This window comes from Pseudophryne corroboree, chromosome 4 (assembly GCF_028390025.1).
Source record: "Pseudophryne corroboree isolate aPseCor3 chromosome 4, aPseCor3.hap2, whole genome shotgun sequence".
Classification (NCBI taxonomy): Eukaryota; Metazoa; Chordata; class Amphibia; order Anura; family Myobatrachidae; genus Pseudophryne; species Pseudophryne corroboree.
The window spans coordinates 101,112,919-101,139,404 of NC_086447.1; positions in this window are offsets into that span (position 1 = coordinate 101,112,919).

A 26,486-nucleotide genomic window follows, 5' to 3' on the forward strand; every position below is an offset into this window, starting at 1 on the left:
TAACCAGAGTTCTGCTTTCAAATAAAAGTGACATGAAGGAACCTGAGTATGGCTGGTAAACTCCTGACAGAGTTATAATTCAGCGCTTTTGTCAATTTAGGCTTTCCTATGTGAATTGCGCAAGTATTATTTTTCCATGTTTGCTCTCCCTCATGCCAAAAGTTGGCTTCAACACTTTTTACCGTTATAGCCACTATATCAGAATTTTCCATCAATAATATTAGTTCTAGTTCCTCTTTTTTATTTAGAAGACCCTGAGTATTTGTTTTTAAAATATAAACTGTATATTGTTTCGCTACTCATGTTTTTTAGCTCCTCCTTAACTGCACCATGAACTCCACTCCCGGTTCCTTCCTCAAGAAACCCAGGTCCAAAACCAAAACAGAACCAAAAACACGGGAGGGTGGTTTGGGAAATCAATAAAAACAGCTAAAATCAAGTTACTTGGTTCTGGTGTTGTTCCTATTGTATTACAGGTTGAGTATCCCATATCCAAATATTCCGAAATACGGAATATTCCGAAATACGGACTTTTTTGAGGGAGAGTGAGATAGTGAAACCTTTGTTTTTTGATGGCTCAATGTACACAAACTTTGTTTAATACACAAAGTTATTAAAAATATTGTATTAAATGACCTTCAGGCTGTGTGTATAAGGTGTAAATGAAACATAAATGAATTGTGTGAATGTAGACACACTTTGTTTAATGCACAAAGTTATAAAAAAATATTGGCTAAAATTACCTTCAGGCTGTGTGTATAAGGTGTATATGTAACATAAATGTTTCTGTGCTTAGATTTAGGTCCCATCACCATGATATCTCATTATGGTATGCAATTATTCCAAAATACGGAAAAATCCCATATCCAAAATACCTCTGGTCCCAAGCATTTTGGATAAGGGAGACTCAACCTGTATTAACATCAATAACATTAATTTCCAGTCAAATTTTGTCTACCTCACCATACACTCTCCTGAGTGAATTGGCATCTGAAATCATTACCTGCCATAAAATACATCATTGCTGGAGTCATGCCAAACAGCTACTCTTGGCACGTCAAGTCCAGTGAGACTCTGTTAGCATTGGGTGTCTTTTTTTTTTATTAAAATACATCTTACACTCAAAGCAGTGTGACTGGGATGTGCCAGGAGATTGTGTTCATTAATTTGATATGGAACACTTGTACATCTGGGTGGGGTGTGTTCAAACTGAAATCTAAATTGCTGGGTACAGAAATTAAGCAGCCAGTATTTACCCTGCACAGAAACAATATAACCCACCCAAATCTAACTCTCTCTGCACATGTTACATCTGCCCCACCTGCAGTGCACGTGGTTTTGCCCAATTGCTAACTTTTTGGCTTTTTATCATGCCAAGCTCTGTTGAGCTTTGTAATCCAGTATGCTTTGTATGCTTGGAGTATTGAGGCTAGATGTATGAGGACACAACTGTAAACAAACAAAATTAAAAGTCTGATATAGGTGCCTAAGAAGCCCTATTTACTAAGCCTTGGATGGAGATAAAGTGGACGGAAATAAAGTACCAGCCAAACCTACTGTAATTGCCATGTCACAGGCTGTGTTTGAAAAATGACAGCTAGGAGCTGGTTGGTTGGGACTTTATTTCCGTCTACTTTATCTCCTTCCAAGGCTTAGTAAATAGACCATTCCTTATGGCATGATCCATCGCTAAGTTGGTGATCACCAACAGACGTAGTGTAAAAAAGTAAATGGGTCGCTTTAAGTCTTTCACAATGCTTTTCCAAAATAATTTGACAGTGAGAGTCAAACTGTTCTCCAAATTTTTGGAACAGCCGAACAAGGCCTCTAATGTGACTCTACATTAGGGAATATTCAATTAGCCTCAGTAATTTACTGTGGCTAATTGACCCACTCGGGGATATTCAACTGTCTGCCAGGTTTTTTTTTCCGCATGCCTGAGTCAAGTGAAAAGAAATCTCCAATAACCGTCCCTATCCGCTCCATTTTTTGGAAAACACATAGGGGGTAATTCTGAGTTGATCGCAGCAGGAACTTTGTTAGCAGTTGGGCAAAACCATGTGCACTGCAGGGGAGGCAGATATAACATGTGCAGAGAGAAATAGATTTGGGTGTGCTGAGTTCAATCTGCAATCTAAATTGCAGTGTAAAAATAAAGCAGACAGTATTTACCCTGCACAGAAACAAAAAAAAACCCCAAATCTAACTCTTTCTGCAAATGTTATATCTGCCCCCCCTGCAGTGCACATGGTTTTGCCCAACTGCTAAAAAATTTCCTGCTGCGATCAACTTGGAATTACCCCCATAGTGCTGGAAACTTATCCCAGATATGTGTTTTTATGAGAAAACGGAAACATTTTCAAATGATAAAAAGGAGTATAATTGAATAGCCAATGCAAAACATCTGGCAATAATTGTGATAATACCACATTTTTTCATGTGAAAATTTAGCGGGGTCATTGAATACCCCCCTTCATAACTTGCTGCTGACAATACGCAGGATATATCAATGTAAAAAAAATGCAGTAAAACCTCAGAAAATTACTGTATTCTGCCATAGGTATTAAAAAGGGTCCATAGCAGATATCGCATAAATCCGCTATGGACCTGCGGCACAGCAAGTCTCAATGAATTCTAGACAGGCAAACAGGGATTTTAACTTTGCAATATATTAGGAGGAAATTTCAAAATAGTCATTGGGTACAACAAGACTTTATAGGACCATTTTTACTTTTTTTCTTTGATCCTGCACAAGGTCGCTGAAAATTTCTGCTCAGGGGCGTTCCCTAAAAGCTGGAAGTGGGCACACACTTACACACATGCAAGGTGGCCAAATAGCATTTCCACAAATATAAATTCACTGTGCTTCCATATACAGTATTTTGCAGTTTGCCAATTTATCATTCTGTGTTCTGGTGGGAATATATGCAATGTAATGTTTTGAGGCATGGCAAGTCCATTTTAACCACTGTTAAATAATTTCTGCATGCGTATTTTCACAAAGAATGCATATTTTATTTAATTTTACAATAAACCACACTTTGACTAGATCTTCCTACAGTAAGTCAAACGCCTCTCTGATGGTTCATGTTACTCATGGTATGCAGAACGATTGATTTGTTTTTCTTTCCAAGTAACTTACAAAATACAGCAACAAAACCTACAATAAATACATCTATTTTTCTACTGAGATACTGTATTCCATATTCCTTTCTTTGCTAATGTTCAAACCTTTCCTTAGGGCATGTGAAGTGGATTTTAACTTAAACAAGGAATAAGGAATAATTCCTGGCCATGACAGACTGTTTTCTATTTCTGACAAATAGAACAGGCTTATTTCCAAACATGAATTCAACAGTAATAAATAATAACAATATGTTAAGCATATTTCTGTCAAACCAGAGCCACCCAAAGAGTTGAAAATTCTACTAAAACAGTAGTCTCATAGACATGCTCTGTTCCATGAGCTCTGGTGCCCTAACAAGGTTTGAAGTCATTTCAAAGGATTACAAATAAATTATTGAAAAATCCTCAGATATCATATAGGGACAGACAGACAGGCAGACAGACAGGCAGGCAGACAGACAGACAGACAGACAGACAGACAGACAGACAGACAGACAGATAGATAGATAGATAGATAGATAGATAGATAGATAGATAGATAGATAGATAGATAGATATGTAGATAAATAGAGGATGTAGTTATGTGACCGGCGGTATACCAATGCCAGGATCCTGGCCGATTCACAGCCCAACAGTTGGCATGCCGACTAACAGGGTTTATTCCCACTCATGGGTGCACACTCCACCCATAGAGTGGGAATAGAACCTGTAGCGAACCTGTGGCAATTTTTTTTGTACATTCTGGTGTTATTAACGCTGGTATATATCCGCCCTATAAGTTAAACACGACTAAGGGTGTGTACACACGGTGAGATTTTTTTCTTCCGATTCTGACTATATAGTCAGAATCGGAAGGAAAGTTAGTGCAGATCGCAAGGTGACAGTCACCTTGCGATCCCGATTCGATGCCGATGCGCGGTCCCGTGCGGTCGGCATCGAAAGAAAAAATAGACTGTGCAGGCAAGTCAATTTTGGCTATCTCTATAGAAGAGATAGTCAAAATCGGGACTTAACCAAAATTGCACATAGCAAGTATCGCAAGCACACTCATTATGTGCTTGCGATACTGGCTAAGTGCCGACCAGGCCCCTGTCGCATGGTGAGAATCGGGCATAGCCCGAATCTCCCCGTGTGTACACACCCTAAGATGGATGCTTTACATGTTCATCTTGCTGACTCTGTTGTTTCCACTCTTCATTCTAAAATTATGTATAATTGGCAAACTGCTTGTATTCGGTATCCTAGCATTCATATACCTCCCTCACATCTTCTGTGTTTGATGTTAATCTCCGACCTCTAACTGAACGCCTGATAGACTATACCAACTCTTGGCTTTTTTACACAATTTCCTGGCTAGGCTGTCTGCTCCCTAAACTAACGTACTTGTTTCCTACTATTCCCTTTGTTTTTCCAAATAAGTATCTTGATAAATGCCATTCCATCCTATCTTGCTACCTTTGGAAGAACCGTCCTCTGAAAATGGTCCTGTCTCAGATGATCCTTGTGGGGAATCGAGGTGGCCTGGCTTTCCCAGACCTGATCAAATACTAGGAGGTGTGTTTATTGGCTCAGCTCCAGGATTAGGTCCATTAACCGGTTAATAATTGTTGGTGTTCTCTTGAACAATCTCAGTGTTTAGGCTTCCCTTTGGAAGATTTATTGTGGGTTCCTAGGTCTATGCACCCATCTTCCTTTTCATTGTTCCCTTCCATGAAAGCATCACTTAATGTATGGAATAAACTGATTTCCCAAATCCCAGAGTTCTCTCTTCCAACTGCTGTTCCCTCCTTTAGGGCTGTGGCTAAACTAATTCCTAATCTCAATATTTCACTCTGTGTATTCATGTAGCATTAAAACACTGGGAGACCTCATGGATAGTGGTATTTTTCTTTCCTTCTATAATTTACAGGATCGCTATTCCTTACACCCGACTGAAATATTTCAATATCTTCAGATCCAACATTGGTTCTGGTGTGTTATACATATTTCTGGGTCCTTGAGACTTCCTCCTAGTGCTTTATTATCTCATTTTATATCAGGTAAAAATAGGGGTAGCATTTCTTACTGGTTAAATATTATCAGGTCAACTTCATTGGGAATTACACCTGATTTATGCTATGTTCTACTACATGTCTCAGTGTCTGAATCACTCAGAAATGCATAGTAAACTGCTTCACAGACTGAATCTCACCACTGACAGACTGCACACTTTCTAGTCTTCAAGTTCTATGTTTTGTTGGCGTGGAGAGGTGGGTCATATTTTCCATGTCGTTTGGGCTTGCCCCCTGCTTTGCAGTTTTTGGATGGAAGTCTTTTCACTCATTAATAAAGTATTACAGTTAGAGATGAGCGCCTGAAATTTTTCGGGTTTTGTGTTTTGGTTTTGGGTTCGGTTCCGCGGCCGTGTTTTGGGTTCGAACGCGTTTTGGCAAAACCTCACCGAATTTTTTTTGTCGGATTCGGGTGTGTTTTGGATTCGGGTGTTTTTTTCAAAAAACACTAAAAAACAGCTTAAATCATAGAATTTGGGGGTCATTTTGATCCCAAAGTATTATTAACCTCAAAAACCATAATTTACACTCATTTTCAGTCTATTCTGAATACCTCACACCTCACAATATTATTTTTAGTCCTAAAATTTGCACCGAGGTCGCTGTGTGAGTAAGATAAGCGACCCTAGTGGCCGACACAAACACCGGGCCCATCTAGGAGTGGCACTGCAGTGTCACGCAGGATGTCCCTTCCAAAAAACCCTCCCCAAACAGCACATGACGCAAAGAAAAAAAGAGGCGCAATGAGGTAGCTGTGTGAGTAAGATTAGCGACCCTAGTGGCCGACACAAACACCGGGCCCATCTAGGAGTGGCACTGCAGTGTCACGCAGGATGTCCCTTCCAAAAAACCCTCCCCAAACAGCACATGACGCAAAGAAAAAAAGAGGCGCAATGAGGTAGCTGACTGTGTGAGTAAGATTAGCGACCCTAGTGGCCGACACAAACACCGGGCCCATCTAGGAGTGGCACTGCAGTGTCACGCAGGATGTCCCTTCCAAAAAACCCTCCCCAATCAGCACATGATGCAAAGAAAAAGAAAAGAAAAAAGAGGTGCAAGATGGAATTGTCCTTGGGCCCTCCCACCCACCCTTATGTTGTATAAACAAAACAGGACATGCACACTTTAACCAACCCATCATTTCAGTGACAGGGTCTGCCACACGACTGTGACTGATATGACGGGTTGGTTTGGACCCCCCCCAAAAAAGAAGCAATTAATCTCTCCTTGCACAAACTGGCTCTACAGAGGCAAGATGTCCACCTCATCTTCACCCTCCGATATATCACCGTGTACATCCCCCTCCTCACAGATTATCAATTCGTCCCCACTGGAATCCACCATCTCAGCTCCCTGTGTACTTTGTGGAGGCAATTGCTGCTGGTCAATGTCTCCGCGGAGGAATTGATTATAATTCATTTTAATGAACATCATCTTCTCCACATTTTCTGGATGTAACCTCGTACGCCGATTGCTGACAAGGTGAGCGGCGGCACTAAACACTCTTTCGGAGTACACACTTGTGGGAGGGCAACTTAGGTAGAATAAAGCCAGTTTGTGCAAGGGCCTCCAAATTGCCTCTTTTTCCTGCCAGTATAAGTACGGACTGTGTGACGTGCCTACTTGGATGCGGTCACTCATATAATCCTCCACCATTCTATCAATGTTGAGAGAATCATATGCAGTGACAGTAGACGACATGTCCGTAATCGTTGTCAGGTCCTTCAGTCCGGACCAGATGTCAGCATCAGCAGTCGCTCCAGACTGCCCTGCATCACCGCCAGCGGGTGGGCTCGGAATTCTGAGCCTTTTCCTCGCACCCCCAGTTGCGGGAGAATGTGAAGGAGGAGATGTTGACAGGTCGCGTTCCGCTTGACTTGACAATTTTGTCACCAGCAGGTCTTTCAACCCCAGCAGACCTGTGTCTGCCGGAAAGAGAGATCCAAGGTAGGCTTTAAATCTAGGATCGAGCACGGTGGCCAAAATGTAGTGCTCTGATTTCAACAGATTGACCACCCGTGAATCCTTGTTAAGCGAATTAAGGGCTGCATCCACAAGTCCCACATGCCTAGCGGAATCGCTCCCTTTTAGCTCCTTCTTCAATGCCTCCAGCTTCTTCTGCAAAAGCCTGATGAGGGGAATGACCTGACTCAGGCTGGCAGTGTCTGAACTGACTTCACGTGTGGCAAGTTCAAAGGGCATCAGAACCTTGCACAACGTTGAAATCATTCTCCACTGCACTTGAGACAGGTGCATTCCACCTACTATATCGTGCTCAATTGTATAGGCTTGAATGGCCTTTTGCTGCTCCTCCAACCTCTGAAGCATATAGAGGGTTGAATTCCACCTCGTTACCACTTCTTGCTTCAGATGATGGCAGGGCAGGTTCAGTAGTTTTTGGTGGTGCTCCAGTCTTCTGTACGTGGTGCCTGTACGCCGAAAGTGTCCCGCAATTTTTCTGGCCACCGACAGCATCTCTTGCACGCCCCTGTCGTTTTTTAAAAAATTCTGCACCACCAAATTCAAGGTATGTGCAAAACATGGGACGTGCTGGAATTTGCCCATATTTAATGCACACACAATATTGCTGGCGTTGTCCGATGCCACAAATCCACAGGAGAGTCCAATTGGGGTAAGCCATTCCGCGATGATCTTCCTCAGTTGCCGTAAGAGGTTTTCAGCTGTGTGCGTATTCTGGAAAGCGGTGATACAAAGCGTAGCCTGCCTAGGAAAGAGTTGGCGTTTGCGAGATGCTGCTACTGGTGCCGCCGCTGCTGTTCTTGCGGCGGGAGTCCATACATCTACCCAGTGGGCTGTCACAGTCATATAGTCCTGACCCTGCCCTGCTCCACTTGTCCACATGTCCGTGGTTAAGTGGACATTGGGTACAACTGCATTTTTTAGGACACTGGTGAGTCTTTTTCTGACGTCCGTGTACATTCTCGGTATCGCCTGCCTAGAGAAGTGGAACCTAGATGGTATTTGGTAACGGGGGCACACTGCCTCAATAAATTGTCTAGTTCCCTGTGAACTAACGGCGGATACCGGACGCACGTCTAACACCAACATAGTTGTCAAGGACTCAGTTATCCGCTTTGCAGTAGGATGACTGCTGTGATATTTCATCTTCCTCGCAAAGGACTGTTGAACAGTCAATTGCTTACTGGAAGTAGTACAAGTGGGCTTACGACTTCCCCTCTGGGATGACCATCGACTCCCAGCGGCAACAACAGCAGCGCCAGCAGCAGTAGGCGTTACACGCAAGGATGCATCGGAGGAATCCCAGGCAGGAGAGGACTCGTCAGAATTGCCAGTGACATGGCCTGCAGGACTATTGGCATTCCTGGGGAAGGAGGAAATTGACACTGAGGGAGTTGGTGGGGTGGTTTGCGTGAGCTTGGTTACAAGAGGAAGGGATTTACTGGTCAGTGGACTGCTTCCGCTGTCACCCAAAGTTTTTGAACTTGTCACTGACTTATTATGAATGCGCTGCAGGTGACGTATAAGGGAGGATGTTCCGAGGTGGTTAACGTCCTTACCCCTACTTATTACAGCTTGACAAAGGGAACACACGGCTTGACACCTGTTGTCCGCATTTCTGGTGAAATACCTCCACACCGAAGAGCTGATTTTTTTGGTATTTTCACCTGGCATGTCAACGGCCATATTCCTCCCACGGACAACAGGTGTCTCCCCGGGTGCCTGACTTAAACAAACCACCTCACCATCAGAATCCTCCTGGTCAATTTCCTCCCCAGCGCCAGCAACACCCATATCCTCCTCATCCTGGTGTACTTCAACACTGACATCTTCAATCTGACTATCAGGAACTGGACTGCGGGTGCTCCTTCCAGCACTTGCAGGGGGCGTGCAAATGGTGGAAGGCGCATGCTCTTCACGTCCAGTGTTGGGAAGGTCAGGCATCGCAACCGACACAATTGGACTCTCCTTGTGGATTTGGGATTTCGAAGAATGCACAGTTCTTTGCTGTGCTGCTTTTGCCAGCTTGAGTCTTTTCATTTTTCTAGCGAGAGGCTGAGTGCTTCCATCCTCATGTGAAGCTGAACCACTAGCCATGAACATAGGCCAGGGCCTCAGCCGTTCCTTGCCACTCCGTGTGGTAAATGGCATATTGGCAAGTTTACGCTTCTCCTCCGACAATTTTATTTTAGGTTTTGGAGTCCTTTTTTTACTGATATTTGGTGTTTTGGATTTGACATGCTCTGTACTATGACATTGGGCATCGGCCTTGGCAGACGACGTTGCTGGCATTTCATCGTCTCGGCCATGACTAGTGGCAGCAGCTTCAGCACGAGGTGGAAGTGGATCTTGATCTTTCCCTAATTTTGGAACCTCAACATTTTTGTTCTCCATATTTTAATAGGCACAACTAAAAGGCACCTCAGGTAAACAATGGAGATGGATGGATTGGATACTAGTATACAATTATGGACGGGCTGCCGAGTGCCGACACAGAGGTAGCCACAGCCGTGAACTACCGCACTGTACTGTGTCTGCTGCTAATATATAGACTGGTTGATAAAGAGATAGTATACTCGTAACTAGTATGTATGTATAAAGAAAGAAAAAAAAACCACGGTTAGGTGGTATATACAATTATGGACGGGCTGCCGAGTGCCGACACAGAGGTAGCCACAGCCGTGAACTACCGCACTGTACTGTGTCTGCTGCTAATATATAGACTGGTTGATAAAGAGATAGTATACTCGTAACTAGTATGTATGTATAAAGAAAGAAAAAAAAACCACGGTTAGGTGGTATATACAATTATGGACGGGCTGCCGAGTGCCGACACAGAGGTAGCCACAGCCGTGAACTACCGCACTGTACTGTGTCTGCTGCTAATATATAGACTGGTTGATAAAGAGATAGTATACTCGTAACTAGTATGTATGTATAAAGAAAGAAAAAAAAACCACGGTTAGGTGGTATATACAATTATGGACGGGCTGCCGAGTGCCGACACAGAGGTAGCCACAGCCGTGAACTACCGCACTGTACTGTGTCTGCTGCTAATATATAGACTGGTTGATAAAGAGATAGTATACTCGTAACTAGTATGTATGTATAAAGAAAGAAAAAAAAACCACGGTTAGGTGGTATATACAATTATGGACGGGCTGCCGAGTGCCGACACAGAGGTAGCCACAGCCGTGAACTACCGCACTGTACTGTGTCTGCTGCTAATATATAGACTGGTTGATAAAGAGATAGTATACTCGTAACTAGTATGTATGTATAAAGAAAGAAAAAAAAACCACGGTTAGGTGGTATATACAATTATGGACGGGCTGCCGAGTGCCGACACAGAGGTAGCCACAGCCGTGAACTACCGCACTGTACTGTGTCTGCTGCTAATATAGACTGGTTGATAAAGAGATAGTATACTCGTAACTAGTATGTATGTATAAAGAAAGAAAAAAAAACCACGGTTAGGTGGTATATACAATTATGGACGGGCTGCCGAGTGCCGACACAGAGGTAGCCACAGCCGTGAACTACCGCACTGTACTGTGTCTGCTGCTAATATATAGACTGGTTGATAAAGAGATAGTATACTCGTAACTAGTATGTATGTATAAAGAAAGAAAAAAAAACCACGGTTAGGTGGTATATACAATTATGGACGGGCTGCCGAGTGCCGACACAGAGGTAGCCACAGCCGTGAACTACCGCACTGTACTGTGTCTGCTGCTAATATATAGACTGGTTGATAAAGAGATAGTATACTCGTAACTAGTATGTATGTATAAAGAAAGAAAAAAAAACCACGGTTAGGTGGTATATACAATTATGGACGGGCTGCCGAGTGCCGACACAGAGGTAGCCACAGCCGTGAACTACCGCACTGTACTGTGTCTGCTGCTAATATAGACTGGTTGATAAAGAGATAGTATACTCGTAACTAGTATGTATGTATAAAGAAAGAAAAAAAAACCACGGTTAGGTGGTATATACAATTATGGACGGGCTGCCGAGTGCCGACACAGAGGTAGCCACAGCCGTGAACTACCGCACTGTACTGTGTCTGCTGCTAATATAGACTGGTTGATAAAGAGATAGTATACTCGTAACTAGTATGTATGTATAAAGAAAGAAAAAAAAAACCACGGTTAGGTGGTATATACAATTATGGACGGGCTGCCGAGTGCCGACACAGAGGTAGCCACAGCCGTGAACTACCGCACTGTACTGTGTCTGCTGCTAATATAGACTGGTTGATAAAGAGATAGTATACTACTAATATTATATATACTGGTGGTCAGGTCACTGGTCACTAGTCACACTGGCAGGGCACTCCTGCAGCAAAAGTGTGCACTGTTTAATTTTAATATAATATTATGTACTCCTGGCTCCTGCTATAACCTATAACTGGCACTGCAGTAGTGCTCCCCAGTCTCCCCCACAATTATAAGCTGTGTGAGCTGAGCAGTCAGACAGATATATAATATATATAGATGATGCAGCACACTGGCCTGAGCCTGAGCAGTGCACACAGATATGGTATGTGACTGACTGAGTCACTGTGTGTATCGCTTTTTTCAGGCAGAGAACGGATATATTAAATAAACTGCACTGTGTGTCTGGTGGTCACTCACTATATAATATATTATGTACTCCTGGCTCCTGCTATAACCTATAACTGGCACTGCAGTAGTGCTCCCCAGTCTCCCCCACAATTATAAGCTGTGTGAGCTGAGCAGTCAGACAGATATATATAATATTATATATAGATAATAGATGATGCAGCACACTGGCCTGAGCCTGAGCAGTGCACACAGATATGGTATGTGACTGAGTCACTGTGTGCTGTGTATCGCTTTTTTCAGGCAGAGAACGGATTATAAATAAAACTGGTGGTCACTATCAGCAAAACTCTGCACTGTACTGAGTACTCCTAATGCTCCCCAAAATTAGTAAATCAAGTGTCTCTCTAATCTATTCTAAACGGAGAGGACGCCAGCCACGTCCTCTCCCTATCAATCTCAATGCACGTGTGAAAATGGCGGCGACGCGCGGCTCCTTATATAGAATCCGAGTCTCGCGATAGAATCCGAGCCTCGCGAGAATCCGACAGCGTCATGATGACGTTCGGGCGCGCTCGGGTTAACCGAGCAAGGCGGGAAGATCCGAGTCGCTCGGACCCGTGAAAAAAAACATGAAGTTCTGGCGGGTTCGGATTCAGAGAAACCGAACCCGCTCATCTCTAATTACAGTAGGTTTATCTATCTATAGCTTTGTTGCATATTTATCCTGTGACTGTCAAACCTCATCAGCGCTATGTGCTAGGTCATATTTGTAAAGCAGTGCTGCTTTATCTCAATGTTGGAAACAATTCCCCCTTCCCCCCTGTACTTAAGGTGTTCCATAAACTGCACTTCCATTTCACCATGGAAACGACATTTATACTTTACTCTCCTTATGCCTAATGAAGTGGATAGCGTGGCATGAGCATGTAACTGATGGAGACGGTGCTCAATGTATCTGCAAACCATCCATGTCTGACACTGTCGTTTAGCCCTAATGAACCTAGCGCCCAGTCTTGACTCCCTTTAGATGAATATCTCTAATATGTTTCTTTATTATTGTATTAACGTCTGTGCTGCTTTATTTTATATTGTATTGCATTGTGCATTATGTGATACTGTTCTTGTGTAGAAGGGGCAGAACGGATGGTGTAATGGTTAGCATTACTGCCTCACAACACTGAGGTCATGGGTTCAATTCCAACAATGGCCCTAACTGTGTGGAGTTTGTATATTCTCCCCGTACTTGTGTGGGTTTCCTCCGGGTACTCCAATTTCCTCCCACAACCCAAAAATATACTGGTAGGTTAATTGGCTCCCAACAAAAATTAACCCTAGTGTGAATGTGTGGGTGTACATGTGGTAGGGAATATAGCTTTATAGCTTGTAAGCTCCACTGGGGCAGGGACTGATGTGAATGGCCACATTTTCTCTGTAAAGCGCTGCGGAAATATGTGTGCGCTATATAAATAACTAGTAATAATAAATAAATTGTGAATCCTTTTCATTTGTTTTTGTTTTCCTTCCCTTTTGTTCCCTTCTTTCTTTGACTGTATCTCTTCCCTGAAACACTTCTTTAAATATTTTTGATGTTAAAAAAAATACAGTCTATATGTCACTATTTCAAGTGACTTGAAGGCAGGAAAGCAATGCAACAAAGCAATGAGAAAGGCAAGTCAGATGCTTGGTTGCATAGGGAGAGGAATCAGTAGCAGGAAAAAAGAAGTGATAATGCCACTGTATAGGTCTTTGGTGCGGCCCCATCTGGAATACTGTGTCCAGTTCTGGAGACCATATCTCCAGAAGGATATAAATACATTAGAGAGTGTACAAAGAAGGGCAACTAAAATGGTGCATGGCCTACATCACAAAACGTACCCGGAAAGGCTAAAAGATCTTAACATGTATAGTTTGGAGGAGAGAAGGGAAAGGGGAGACATGATAGAAACTTTCAAATATATCAAGGGTCTTAACAAAGTTCAGGAGGGAAACATTCTTCAAAGGAAGAGAAGTATTAGAATTCGAGGACATACACTGAGACTGGAGGGGGGGAGGTTCAGGGGAAATTTAAGGAAAAATTACTTCACAGAAAGGGTAGTGGATAAGTGGAATAGTCTCCCATCAGAGGTGGTAGAGGCTAAGACTGTAGAGCAATTTAAACATGCTTGGGATAGGCATATGAATATCCTTACAAAGAATTAAGGTTCAAAAAGGGTTGAGATTACCTAAAGGATAAAAAAAAAGGGGCAGACTAGATGGGCCAAGTGGTTCTTATCTGCCGTCAAATTCTATGTTTCTATGTTAGTTCAAATACTAAAAACATTTCTCAAGTGATAGTATAAAAATAAGGGTGAGATACTGTATATCAACGCTAGAGAGAGATAGAGTGAAGAGAGATAAAGTACTAACCAATCAGCTTCTGTTAATTTTCAAACACAGCCTGTATCATAACAGTTAGGAGCTGATTGGTTGGTAGATTGGTTTACCACAATATTAAATCTGTGGTTGAGCCAATTAGTGTAGAAGGATTTTATTTATTGTGACTTGTTGTAAGATGATGGTTAAGATCAGATGGCTTTGTTGGCTTTCTGGATATTCTGATAAACTGAGTATAGACAAAACAAAGCCAGTTAGATATCCATTACCACAATGTTAAGTAAAGGGATTGTCACATTAAACTGCTCACTCCAAAATTGCGAGCTGTCCCCCCAAAAAGAGTGTATATATGCGCATAAAACAAAATTAGTATATGCACACAGTAGCTTAATGAAAACAGTTAGTCCACCGGGGTGCACAATAGCACTTGAAGACTTGCTATTGACTTATGATAGTGATGGGTAGACTGCATGTAATAACACATGCAAATTGATTAGTGTTTAGTATAACAGTCTGCTGGGCATCCTTTCCATACATTAATAACACCAGGTAAGAAATATATGTAGCTATTAGTAATAGAGATGAGCAGGTTCGATTCCCAAGGAACTGAACCCCCGCCACTCCCCCGAACTTTACAATCCAAGCTGGGATCCGAGTCCGGGTCGGGACTTCCCGCCTTCCTCGAATCCCAAAACGAGGCCAAACATCATCATCCCGCTGTCGGATTCTCGCAGGTTTTAGATTCTATATAAGTCCCTGGTGATCGGTGCCATCTTCACTCCGGCATTGGAGAGTGTAGTGGATGGACGTGTCCGTCTCAGTACTGTGTCTGGCATGGCATGGGGCGGGTGTTCTCTCTGCTGTATCTAAAAGGGGTACTCACTCTGTCTGCTGTATTTGAAAGGGGTGATCTGTCTGCTGTATCAGTCCTGGGGTGCCCTGTCTGCTGTATAAATCCAGGGGTACCCTCTCTGCTGTATCAGTCCTGGGTTGCCCTGTCTGCTGTATAAGTCCTGGGAGCCCTGTCTGCTGTATAAGTCCAGGGGTGCCCTGTCTGCTGTATCAGTCCAGGTGTACCCTGTCTACTGTGTAAGTCCAGGGTGCCCTGTCTGCTGTATAAGTCCTGGGGTGCCCTGTCTGCTGTATAAGTTCAGGGATGCCCTGTCTGCTGTATAAGTTCAGGGGTGCCCTGTATGCTGCTAAATGTGCTGTATCAGTCCAGGGGTGCCCTGTCTGCAATATCAGTTCAGGGTGCTGCCAAGTCTGCTGTATCCCTCCCGGGGAACCCTATCTGCAACATCAGCCAGGGGTGCCCTGTCTGCCGTTTCAGTCCAGGGGTGCTGCTAAGTCTGCCGTATCAGTCCAGGGGTGCCCTGTCTGCTGTATCAGTCCAGGGGTGCTGCTAAGTCTGTCATATCAGTCCAGGGGTGCCCTGACTACCGAATCAGTCCAGGGGTGCTCTGCCTGCTGTATCTGAAAGGGGTGATCTGTCTTTCCATCCAGGGGCTCTGCTCCAGTGTAAAATTAAAATAATAAAAGCTAAAAAGAAAAAGCCTAAAATTTAAATTATAACAAAATATATATATATTTTTTGTTTGTGCTGTACCCCAGTGTACTATACAATTATTTTATTTTCATAAGTACTGTGACACTGCCAGTCAGATCACAGTAAATTATTTCCTACTCATAAACACATTGTGCGATGCTGTCGGTGAAGTCAACCGCAGTGTGCAATTATTATATATATTTCTGACTCATTTGTGCGACACTGTAACCGCCATTGTGTGATGTAAAAAATACTTCTACATATTTTTGACTTATTTGTGCGACACTGTAACCACCAGTGTGTAATATAAAAAAATACTTCTACATATTTTAACTCATTTGTGTGACACTGTAACCGCAGTGTGTGATATAAAAAATAATATATATATTTTTATTTCAATTAATATTTTGTGCTGTGTCATCCCAGTATATATCCAGGGACTGCAGCTGCTCCGTCCATCTAGCAGTGTTCTGTGAGTCCACCCAAAATAAAAAAACATCCGAGAATACATCCAGGCATGCTCCGTCCATTTCAGGGTGCGGTGCCCGTAGCTCATATTCTTATGTTATAACTTATTGTCCTATTTTCATAATTCTTCTTATCAGCACATTGTGATTAATTCAAATTAATATTATTATGAATAATTATAAATTAGCTAAATTTAAATTAAATTAATATAAACTCTCCACACTTGTATAATGAACTTTCTGCATATCAAAGCTATCTTTGAGGAAATTAAGAATTTGATCCAAAATAAATTATATAAAGTAAATTAAATTAAAATAAATTTAAATTAAAATAAATTTAAATTAAAATAAATTACATTAAATAAATGATATCTAAAATATTGTCTTTTTTTATTCTTTACCTTAATCATCTTTTTGTGAACTGAAATTTTTTTTGAGCCGTGCCTAATGCATCATTTTTTACAAATACATTATTTTTCTTAATATTTTGTCCTCCCAGTATATACATCCAAGGGCTGCTGCTCCGTCTAGCTACCTCAGTGCAACCTTTTGGCCAAAACTGCATAAAAATTATATTGTGAGCTGTGATGTGTTAAAAATAGACTGGAAATGAGTGGAAATGAATGTTATTAAGGTTAACAATACTGTAGGAACAAAAACACTCCAAAATTCTCTTATTTTAGCATTTTTATGATTTCAAAAAAATGCTGATCCAAAACCCGCAAGGGCAGTTTTGGCAAAACCAATCCAGATCCAAAACACAAAGGAGATATAGATCCAAAACCAAAACACAAAACCCGAAAAATGGCCCGGCACACACCCCTAAGTAGTAGGTTAAAGCAAAAAGCTTACACAATATGAGACGTTAGATGGTCAACCTTCATGTGTGTGAGTTTTTGGCAGGGTCTCATGGCAGGTAGTTATGGTAGAAATAGATATATAAAATAGCATGGGCTGGTTTGACTGCCCACCACCAATTTGTGTATTGTTTGTCCATGTGTGGAGACCAGATAACCTCAGAAATAGTTCAGAAGAGACTGAACAATCCGGGGGTGTATGATCTCTGGCTGCACCAGATGGTGTAGTATCAGTGACATGCGGTCAGGTGAGGCAGGTGAGGCAGAGCCTCTCCTGTCATACTCCAGTAAACGCCAGAGTATTGACTATAAAAATTATATGAAAAATACAAGGTACTGCCTCACGTGCCTACTTTGTCCACACATCTCTGATCAAAACTCAAATTTCCAACAGTATATACTGCTGCACCTTTGTATAACGCCCACATGTACCCTCGGGTTCATATATGTGAGTGTAAATCTGGCTCTGATACTAGCCAGTGCCTTCCCAGTCATTTACCTCACTGCACCTGTGTAGTCAGTGGCAAACGCAGGATTTCTACAGGGGGATTACCAAATGTAGTCTACAATCTCCCACTCTGCGGAACATTGGAACAAGTGTGGGAGTCTGGGGAGCGGTAGAAGAACCTACTAATGACCATGGACATTAATGTAAGCATTGTTTTTTTTATATACTGGAAACTGTATGGAATACAGTATTAATATTTAACACTATAGAAGGTCTCTAGTATAGGCTGTATCAAACATTTAAAAATATATAGATAAGTGGTCATGAAAAGGTTAACCATATGATAATAAACAAATGCACAAACATAATAGAACCAGTACTGCACTTTCTAAGCACACATTCTCCCACCTCATGGTAAGGCTCCGGTCCCATCTTCAGGTAGCTACTCTCTGGTCCAGTGCATTGATCGAGGACTCAGATCCACAAACACAGTTAATTTGGGAGAAGAAACTGCTACCACTGGGCATGTGCAGCAGCTCTGCTCAGTCCCTTAAACTGCATGATGTGGCGGCAGCTCTAGTAATCATATTATATATCATTGCTATTGTTGTCATAAACTGAGCCACTTGCCAAGAGGAGGTGGGTTTCCAGGCAACCGGACCCCCCCCCCCCCCCCCCCCTGCGTTTGCCTATGGTAGTAATGGTTCTTCATGCCGGCCGGATGACTGGTTGCGTAGTCCAGAATGGTTTTTGATTGAGTCTGCATGCTGGTGCTCTGGGAAGCATTTTTCAGTGGTGTCTGAGACTAACCACATCCCAGCTGTAGGAGAGATACACTGACGTCCACGGGTATTACCTTTTCCTGGAGTCTATCAACTGACACATTTCTCGACCAATAACAAATGGCCCTTTCATCAGAGGAAAAAGCATGCCCAGTTGGCTTTCATTCTACACACTGATCAATTTGACTGTGTTATTAAATGCAGTCTAACCATCATAATTCACTAATAACTCTGCTGTATTGCACTCGAGTGGACTCACTATTTTCATTAAGCTACTGCGTGCATACATTCTTTCTGTTATATGCGTATACATACCCTCCAGACATAGGGATTTATTTATTCAATGTTTTTATTATGTAATATTTTATTTTATTTTTGTGTAAATGTGATTTAAAATCAATAAAACTTCCATTGCTGTGCTTGTTCCTTTTTTCCTTTAGTTTCAATTCTGATACTGCGGGAATAAGCCAATGTTTTTTTTCAATAATCTGTTGACGCTTACTGGCCAATTCTGAATATTATGCAAAAATTTGTATTTTAAAATTGTAATGAACATCTTTTTTGTTTATATGAGTAAAAGGTCTCGGTCAAGTTCTTTCAAATTACTAAACAGTTTACAAAAAAGATTCTGATTAGATAAAGTTAATATTCTAGTTTAATATAATTTTTTAAGTTTTTAATTGCCCTAGCAGAATACTGAATAGACAATTTGGATGATGGTGGCTTTCTATTCAGATACAGTACTTAAAGCCAAAAAAATACAATCCATATTATACTGTATTTGGTTTTGAACGCAAAATTGAATGGATTGTTAATAAACTAAAAATTACTTAGGTAATTCTCTGACCCTTGTTAAACAAACAATATCCTTTCCATAGTAGGTTTGCACCAGAATCTTTATAAGATCAGATGTAAGTTTTCTCTCACTTATGAAAAGATAGGTATAGCTTGGAAGTGGTGATAAACAGGACATAGTACATCAGCCTTGCGAGCACATTTCTGGTCTAACATCACCAGGAGGGTGAGACTATCCCGGGATTCCACTCTCCAAGAATTGGTGACTATGTTACAATCTGACCATTTGAAGCTGATAAGAAAAAGATGACAATGTTCCTGTATTTTTCTATATTTTTTTATGTTTTATTGGTGAAATAAATGTCAATATTTTTAAGCATTTGGCATTCGGATGTATACTTATACAGTGTAATCCAATAATACATCAGAGGAGATTAAAAGGAAAAACATACCTTTATGCGCTTTTGCCAAGTTAGCTTACAAGTAAGCTTCATGTAAGCATATATATGTATTGGTGGTACACGTGATGTATTTCCTGTTGATTGAAGGGGAGTAACAATTGGTGGAAGAAAAACCTACTGGAGATGGGTCCACGATTCATTTTCTGCTCTGTACACCAAGTGGCTCTATCTCTGGACATTTGTTATCAGAACTACTACACTATATTATTTCTATTGTTGTGTTTATTTTTCATATGACTGGAGCGATATGATGATTGATGGATGGTGGATATATGGCATACCAAGAATAACAGGGTGCTAAGTATATCTGTGTTGTAACGTTTCTAAGCACAAATACATACGGTAGCTTTTTTCAAAGTTTCTGTGCATGTATGAGATAGGTGACTCATTTTTACCAAATATAATGCAGCTGGATTTTTAGATTGCGCTATAAAATATTGTCAGTTCGTTTGTTGGTATATAGCTTGGAAAAAGCCTGGTACCCATGGCCATACCTCTTTTCTGTAGAAAGTAATTTCCCCTCAAATCAAAGATAACATGCTGGAGCATAACTTTAAAACACTGTAACAATAAATGTTACTTTTTTTGCTCAGAGAAAAGAATCTTCCTCTATAAAATGTATAATTCTTGTAATACCATGCTAATAATCAATGACTGTACAGAGGTAGGTTACATTATTCTAAACTATCCATATATCATGAAACTATCATGCCTTCTATAACTTGTCATATTATGTGGTGTCCTGAACCTGTGTGTCCTGTGGGTTGCTGTTTGACATACTGTATTTCTGTAAGTAGTAAACTATATATTGAGAAAGGTTGGAAGTGTTTTACTGTAGTAATACTTTTGAGAATTTGTAGCAAAAAAAATAATGACAGTAATAATAAATTGTGGAATTTTTTTTTAAGTTGTATGTTATTACTTTTTATATTTTACTTTCTAAAATGACCCCCCACACACACACACACCCACATACACACACACACACACACACACACACACACACACACACACACACACACAATAAATAATTTTTCCAATGTAATTATTAAATATCCCTCAACATGATTCAATAAAATTTGGATGGTGTTCTGAAATCTGTATGGTAAACTTTGTTTAGATGTACCTTGCTTGTTTGATATACTGTATGGTCCAATTGTGTTTTTTAAAATACAGTACAACCGTTTCCTTATGAATTTCTGTAGATAAATATATATTTGAAACGTATTCACTTTCTTGTTGGCCCAAAGTCTTACTTTTATTTAAAATGGAAGATTGTGCTGGCATAAATTTTGAGCACTTCAATTAAACATTCCATCAGGTTGGGTCTACCAATTCCAGAAATCTGATATCCAAATATTACAAAATCAGATTTTTTTAGTACAAGTTTTCTAGTGGTTCATTGTACACAAACATTGTTATGATACATGTACAAAATTATATTGTGTAAAATTACCTACAGATTATGTGTATAAGGTCGTGTTTAAACTTGGATCCCATCTCCAAGATCTCTCATTATGGGATGGAAATAGTTCAAAATACATAAAAATCCAGAATCCAAACTACTTCTGGTCTGAAGCATTTCAGATATGTGAGACTCAACTTGTACTGGTTTTACTTGCTTTATAATTACTGTGTGTGCCTTTGTTTCTCCTCCCATTCTTCTCCATCTGATATATTTTATTCTATTTTGTACAGTATGTGCTGTATTGATTGGTTTGTCTGTATTTGGGCTAAATCTTCTTATAGACTGAGGCCTAGACTGAGGCCTACAAAGGGAATGGATTGGTCCAAAGTATCCAATGGCTGTAGAAGTATTCTTAATGAAATAATCATGAACTTCAAAACGTTGGTCATGTCCTGCCTCTGCAAGATATTTTCAGGACTTGATGACCATTTGAATTAATATTTATTGACATATCCCTAATGAGATTGTGTTGAGTACTGACAGTGGCGTCACTATGGGGGTGCTGGTTGCATCCAGGTGTCACCCTTTGGTGACACAAAAATGCAGGCTCCTCCTCAGTTACAGGAGCCTGGTGCAGCACTGGGACATTATGTGCAACACTCAGCTCTTGTCACAGTGTAGGAGCCTACATTGCATCCAGATGAGTCTCCAGATGCAACCCAGCATCACCGGGAATGCCCATTTCCATTCGGCTAAGCCCCTTTTTCCGCCACGCACTTTCGACGAGCATGGTGGACATTTCAGTGCATTTGGTGTCACTGACCCCAGTGATGCCCCGGAGTACGGATAAAATTATTTTTGTCTGTTGGATGATACATTAATGTCTCAGTGGCTGATAAAGTTCATTGACCAGATCTAACCATCCTAGTTCATCCCTATCATCATCCTCCTATTCGTTTACTGAAAAATAGCACAGTGTACAGTGTATATGGTACCCAGTGGCGTAACTACTACCCCCGCAGTCCTCGCGGTGGCTTGGGGGCAAGGGGCTGCGGGGGCGCCACTGACTTAGAACAGATTGACATGCGGACGAGCGTCCGCATGTCAATCTGCGGTCTCCTCTCCCTCCCTGCTGTGTTGGAGGGACACGGAACGCACATCGCGCATCTCTCCTGTGTCCCTCCCTGGCTCTCCCCCGGCCGGTCTAAGGAAGTGCCGTTCGTGAGCTCTGATTGGCTCACGAACCGGCACTTCCTTTATTAGACCAGCGGGGGAGAGCCAGGAGGGACACAGGAGAGACGCGCGATGCACTCCGTGTCCCTCCAACACATGGAAGGGGGGGGAGGGCAGGCACTTGGGGCATATACCTGGCACTGTGGGGGGCAGATCTGGCACTGGGGGAATATACCTGGCACTGTGGGGGCAGATCTGGCACTGGGGGCATATACCTGGCACTGTGGGGGCAGATCTGGCACTTGGGGCATATACCTGGCACTGTGGGGGACAGATCTGGCACTGGGGGCATATACCTGGCACTGTGGGGGCAGATCTGGCACTGGGGGCATATACCTGGCACTGTGGGGGCAGATCTGGCACTGGGGGCATATACCTGGCACTGTGGGGGGAAGATCTGGCACTGGGGGCATATACCTGGCACTGTGGGGGGGGGGAGATCTGGCACTGGGGGCATATACCTGGCACTGTGGGGGCAGATCTGGCACTGGGGCATATACTTGGCACTGTGGGGGGAAGATCTGGCACTGGGGGCATATACCTGGCACTGTGGGGGCAGATCTGGCACTGGGGGCATATACCTGGCACTGTGGGGGCAGATCTGGCACTGGGGGCATATACCTGGCACTGTGGGGGGAAGAACTGGCACTGGAGGCATATACCTGGCACTGTGGGGGAATATCTGGCACTGGGGGCATATACCTGGCACTGTGGGGGAATATTTGGCACTGGGGGGAGCAGGCACTGAGGGGGCATATGTGGCACTGTGGGGGAATATCTGGCACTAGGGGCATATACCTGGCACTGTGGGGGAATATCTGGCACTGGGGGCATATGTGGCACTGGGAGCATGGCCCTAGCAACAAGCACTACCCCCTAGCAACGAGCATGACACCCAGTGCATGAAACCCCTAGCAACGAGCATGACACCCTGAGCATGAAAACCCCTGGCACCGTGCATGGAACCAAGAGCATGAAACCCCTGGCAACGAGCAGGTAATTTAAAAGTAATTAGAAGCCTTACTGTAGAACTTAATGTGTAATGGGCATTACGGTGTGTGGCATAATGTATCACGGACATTGCGGTGTGTGTCATAATGTATCAGGCATTACGGTGTGTTGTATACTATATCACGGGCATTGTGGTATGTGGTATAATGTCTCAGGATCATTGTGGTGTGTGTCATACTGTGTCACAGACATTGTATGTGCTATAATGTATCAGGGGCATTGCAGTGTGTAGCATAATGTATAACGGGCATTGCGATTCCTGTCATAATGTGTCACAGGCATTACGGTGTGTGGCATAATGTGTCTGGGGCATTACAGTGTGTGCATATTGTGTCATGTGCATTATTGTGTGTGGAATAATGTCTAAGGGCCATTGCAGTATGTGGAATAATGTATACTGGGCATTACTATAAGGAGGAAAAATGACAAATAATGTAAGGGGCATGAATCAGGATTATTTTTCTTTCCTGTGGTGGCCAACGTCTGGGCGTGCAGGTTGCAAAACTGGGGTATAAGGTAGTCTTTTCCTGCAATGCCACGCCCTCCACGCAAAGCCACGCCCATTTCTACAAAGCCACACACCCTTTCTGCCGGCGCGCGCCGCATTACAGGGGTTATGGGGGGGGGGGGGGCGCCGAAGGATTTTTTGGCTTGGGGGAGAAAAATTTCTAGTTACGCCACTGATGGTACCCATAGCTGAAAAGCTATTTGCTGGGAGACATTGCATTTGCTCTGAGCCTCATCATGTGTTTGACATTGGTGGCTGTGAAATCTTCAGGAATTAAATGGCTTATGATGCTTAGGAATGGAAAACTGCTGACATCAGTGGATGATACTGTGAAATGCGTGGGGTAAGGGAATATACAAACTCTCCCTGGGGAAAAAAGATGTTTTACAGTACAGTAGAAGTAGCTACATTTAACCAGCTAAACGAAGAGAATTGTATTTGTCCACTTAGAACTGTGAAGTATAATTAAAAGAGGAAGTAGATATTTCCTTTAAGTTGACTTTGAGCATTGAATGACAAATGGCCCGCTTCAGTTGTTAAACAAGGATGTGTCACAACTGAGGGCCTGAGCTGACGGGAGGCAGCCTCAGTTGTAGGGGCTGAGATGTAACGGAACCTGGGAGGTTGTATCAGACCCCTAGACATGTAAGTAACATGTAGAATAACTGCCCGAAGGCGTGACCACGACAACCAGGATAAAAGTCAATGATGTTTATTATGACAAACTCCGTAACACAGCAGCAGTAAAAGGAAATATAAAAGTCAACAGAGGATAAATACAATTCCTGGGTACTACAGGGTGGCAAGGGCCACAGGCACTGGTAGTGTGAGACAGTTCTTATAATCTTCTAGTTGGAAAGTCCTTACCAGGCCTGACTGTAGCAATGGAGAGAACCCAGGATCATACCAGCTGATGTTCCAGGAAAGGCTGGGCTGCTGAAGGTAAAACGGCTGCTGTGGATACTGGCTGGAACCAGACTGTTGTTGGTACGGAGTGGATACTGGCTGGAACCAGTGAAATAATAAACGAACTTGAGAGCGATGAAATAATAACGAAGTTTGGAGTTTGAGAGCGGTGAAATAATAATACCGGTGGAGAGTGGTAAACTGCAGAAAAGGACACCGGCCCTTTAAGAGAAGCTATACACTGCTGGAAGCTGGGCTGGAAGCAGGTGATTGTTTGAGAGCGGTGAAATAATAATACCGGTGGAGAGTGGTAAACTGCAGAAAGGACACCGGCCCTTTAAGAGAAGCTGTACACTGCTGGAAGCTGGGCTGGAAGCAGGTGATTGTTGTAACTGGAAACAGGTGAGTCCAGAATGGATCGGAGAGTCAGGCTACACCGCAGATGGAATGCTGGTGCGGGTCTCTATAGCAGAAGTCTGGAGACAGGAGCTGGAACCTGGAAGACAACCACAGGAGAGAGACAAACTGGAACTAGGTTAGACAACCAAAGCACTGACGCCTTCCTTGCTCAGGCACAGCTTACTTATACCTGCAGCAAGGAAGGGGTTGGCTAGGCAATTATGCAAATCAACAATACAGACAGCAGATTGGTGGAAATGCTCAGATGACAAAATCCAAGATGGCTGCGCCCATGCAGACACTTGGAGGGAAGTTTGGTTTGTAATCCATGTGAGAATTGAAACAGTAATGGCGACGCCGGCCACAGGAGACAGGAGACGCCAGACTGACAAGCGCACATTTAACCACGCGGGCACAGCGGAGGCCGCGGCTGATGAAATCACCACTCTGACATTCTGCATGTGGAAACTCAGGAACAGCGGGATCCGGTCCTGGAACGCTGAGCCAGCCTTAGGAGGCATCTGAAGGGTAAGTAATGGCGTCCAGATACCCGGATCGTGACAGCACCCCCCCTTTAGGAGTGGCCCCAGGACACTTCTTAGGCTTTAAAGGAAACTTTGCGTGGAAATTTCGGACCAAGGCAGGAGCATGGACGTCTGAGGCATTGGTCCAAGAGCGTTCTTCAGGACCATAGCCCTTCCAGTCAATGAGCTCCCTCCAACAGGTATCTCCACTCCTCCAGAGCGAGCTTGATGGCTAGCAACTCCTGATCGCCAATGGCATAGTTGCGCTCAGCTGGGGAGAACTTCCGGGAGAAGAAACTGCAAGGATGTAGATGTCCATCTTTGGCCCTCTGGGATAACACTGCTCCTACTCCAACGGAGGAGGCATCTACCTCTAAGATAAAAGGAGAGTCGGTGTCGGGCTGTTTCAGAACTGGTGCAGAGATGAACCGTTGCTTCAGAAGGTGAAAGGCCTGTGTAGCTTCCTCGGACCACTTGGACGGATTAGCACCTTTCTTGGTTAATGCAGTGATAGGCGCCACAATGGTGGAAAAGTCTCGTATAAATTTTCTATAATAATTGGCGAACCCTAAGAACCTCTGGACCCCTTTGAGGCTTAAGGGTATAGGCCAATTCTGGATTGCTTGTAGTTTCTCAGGATCCATCTCTAGAACCGGACACAATGTAACCTAGAAACGGAATGGTTTTAACTTCAAACACACACTTCTCCAATTTACAATAGAGGTGATTGACACGGAGACGGGAAAGAACCTCTTTTACCCAGAAACGATGATCTTCGAGATTATTAGCAAAGATGAGGATGTCGTCTAGATAAACCACGACATGGCGGTACAAGATGTCCCTGAAAATCTCATTCACGAAGTGCTGGAAGACTGCTGGAGCATTGCTCAATCCGAAGGGCATGACGAGGTACTCATAATGTCCGTCACGGGTGTTAAAGGCGGTCTTCCACTCGTCACCCTCACGGATTCGGATGAGATTGTAGGCACCCCTCAAGTCCAGCTTTGTGAAAATAGTTGCACCACTAACTCTATCAAAGA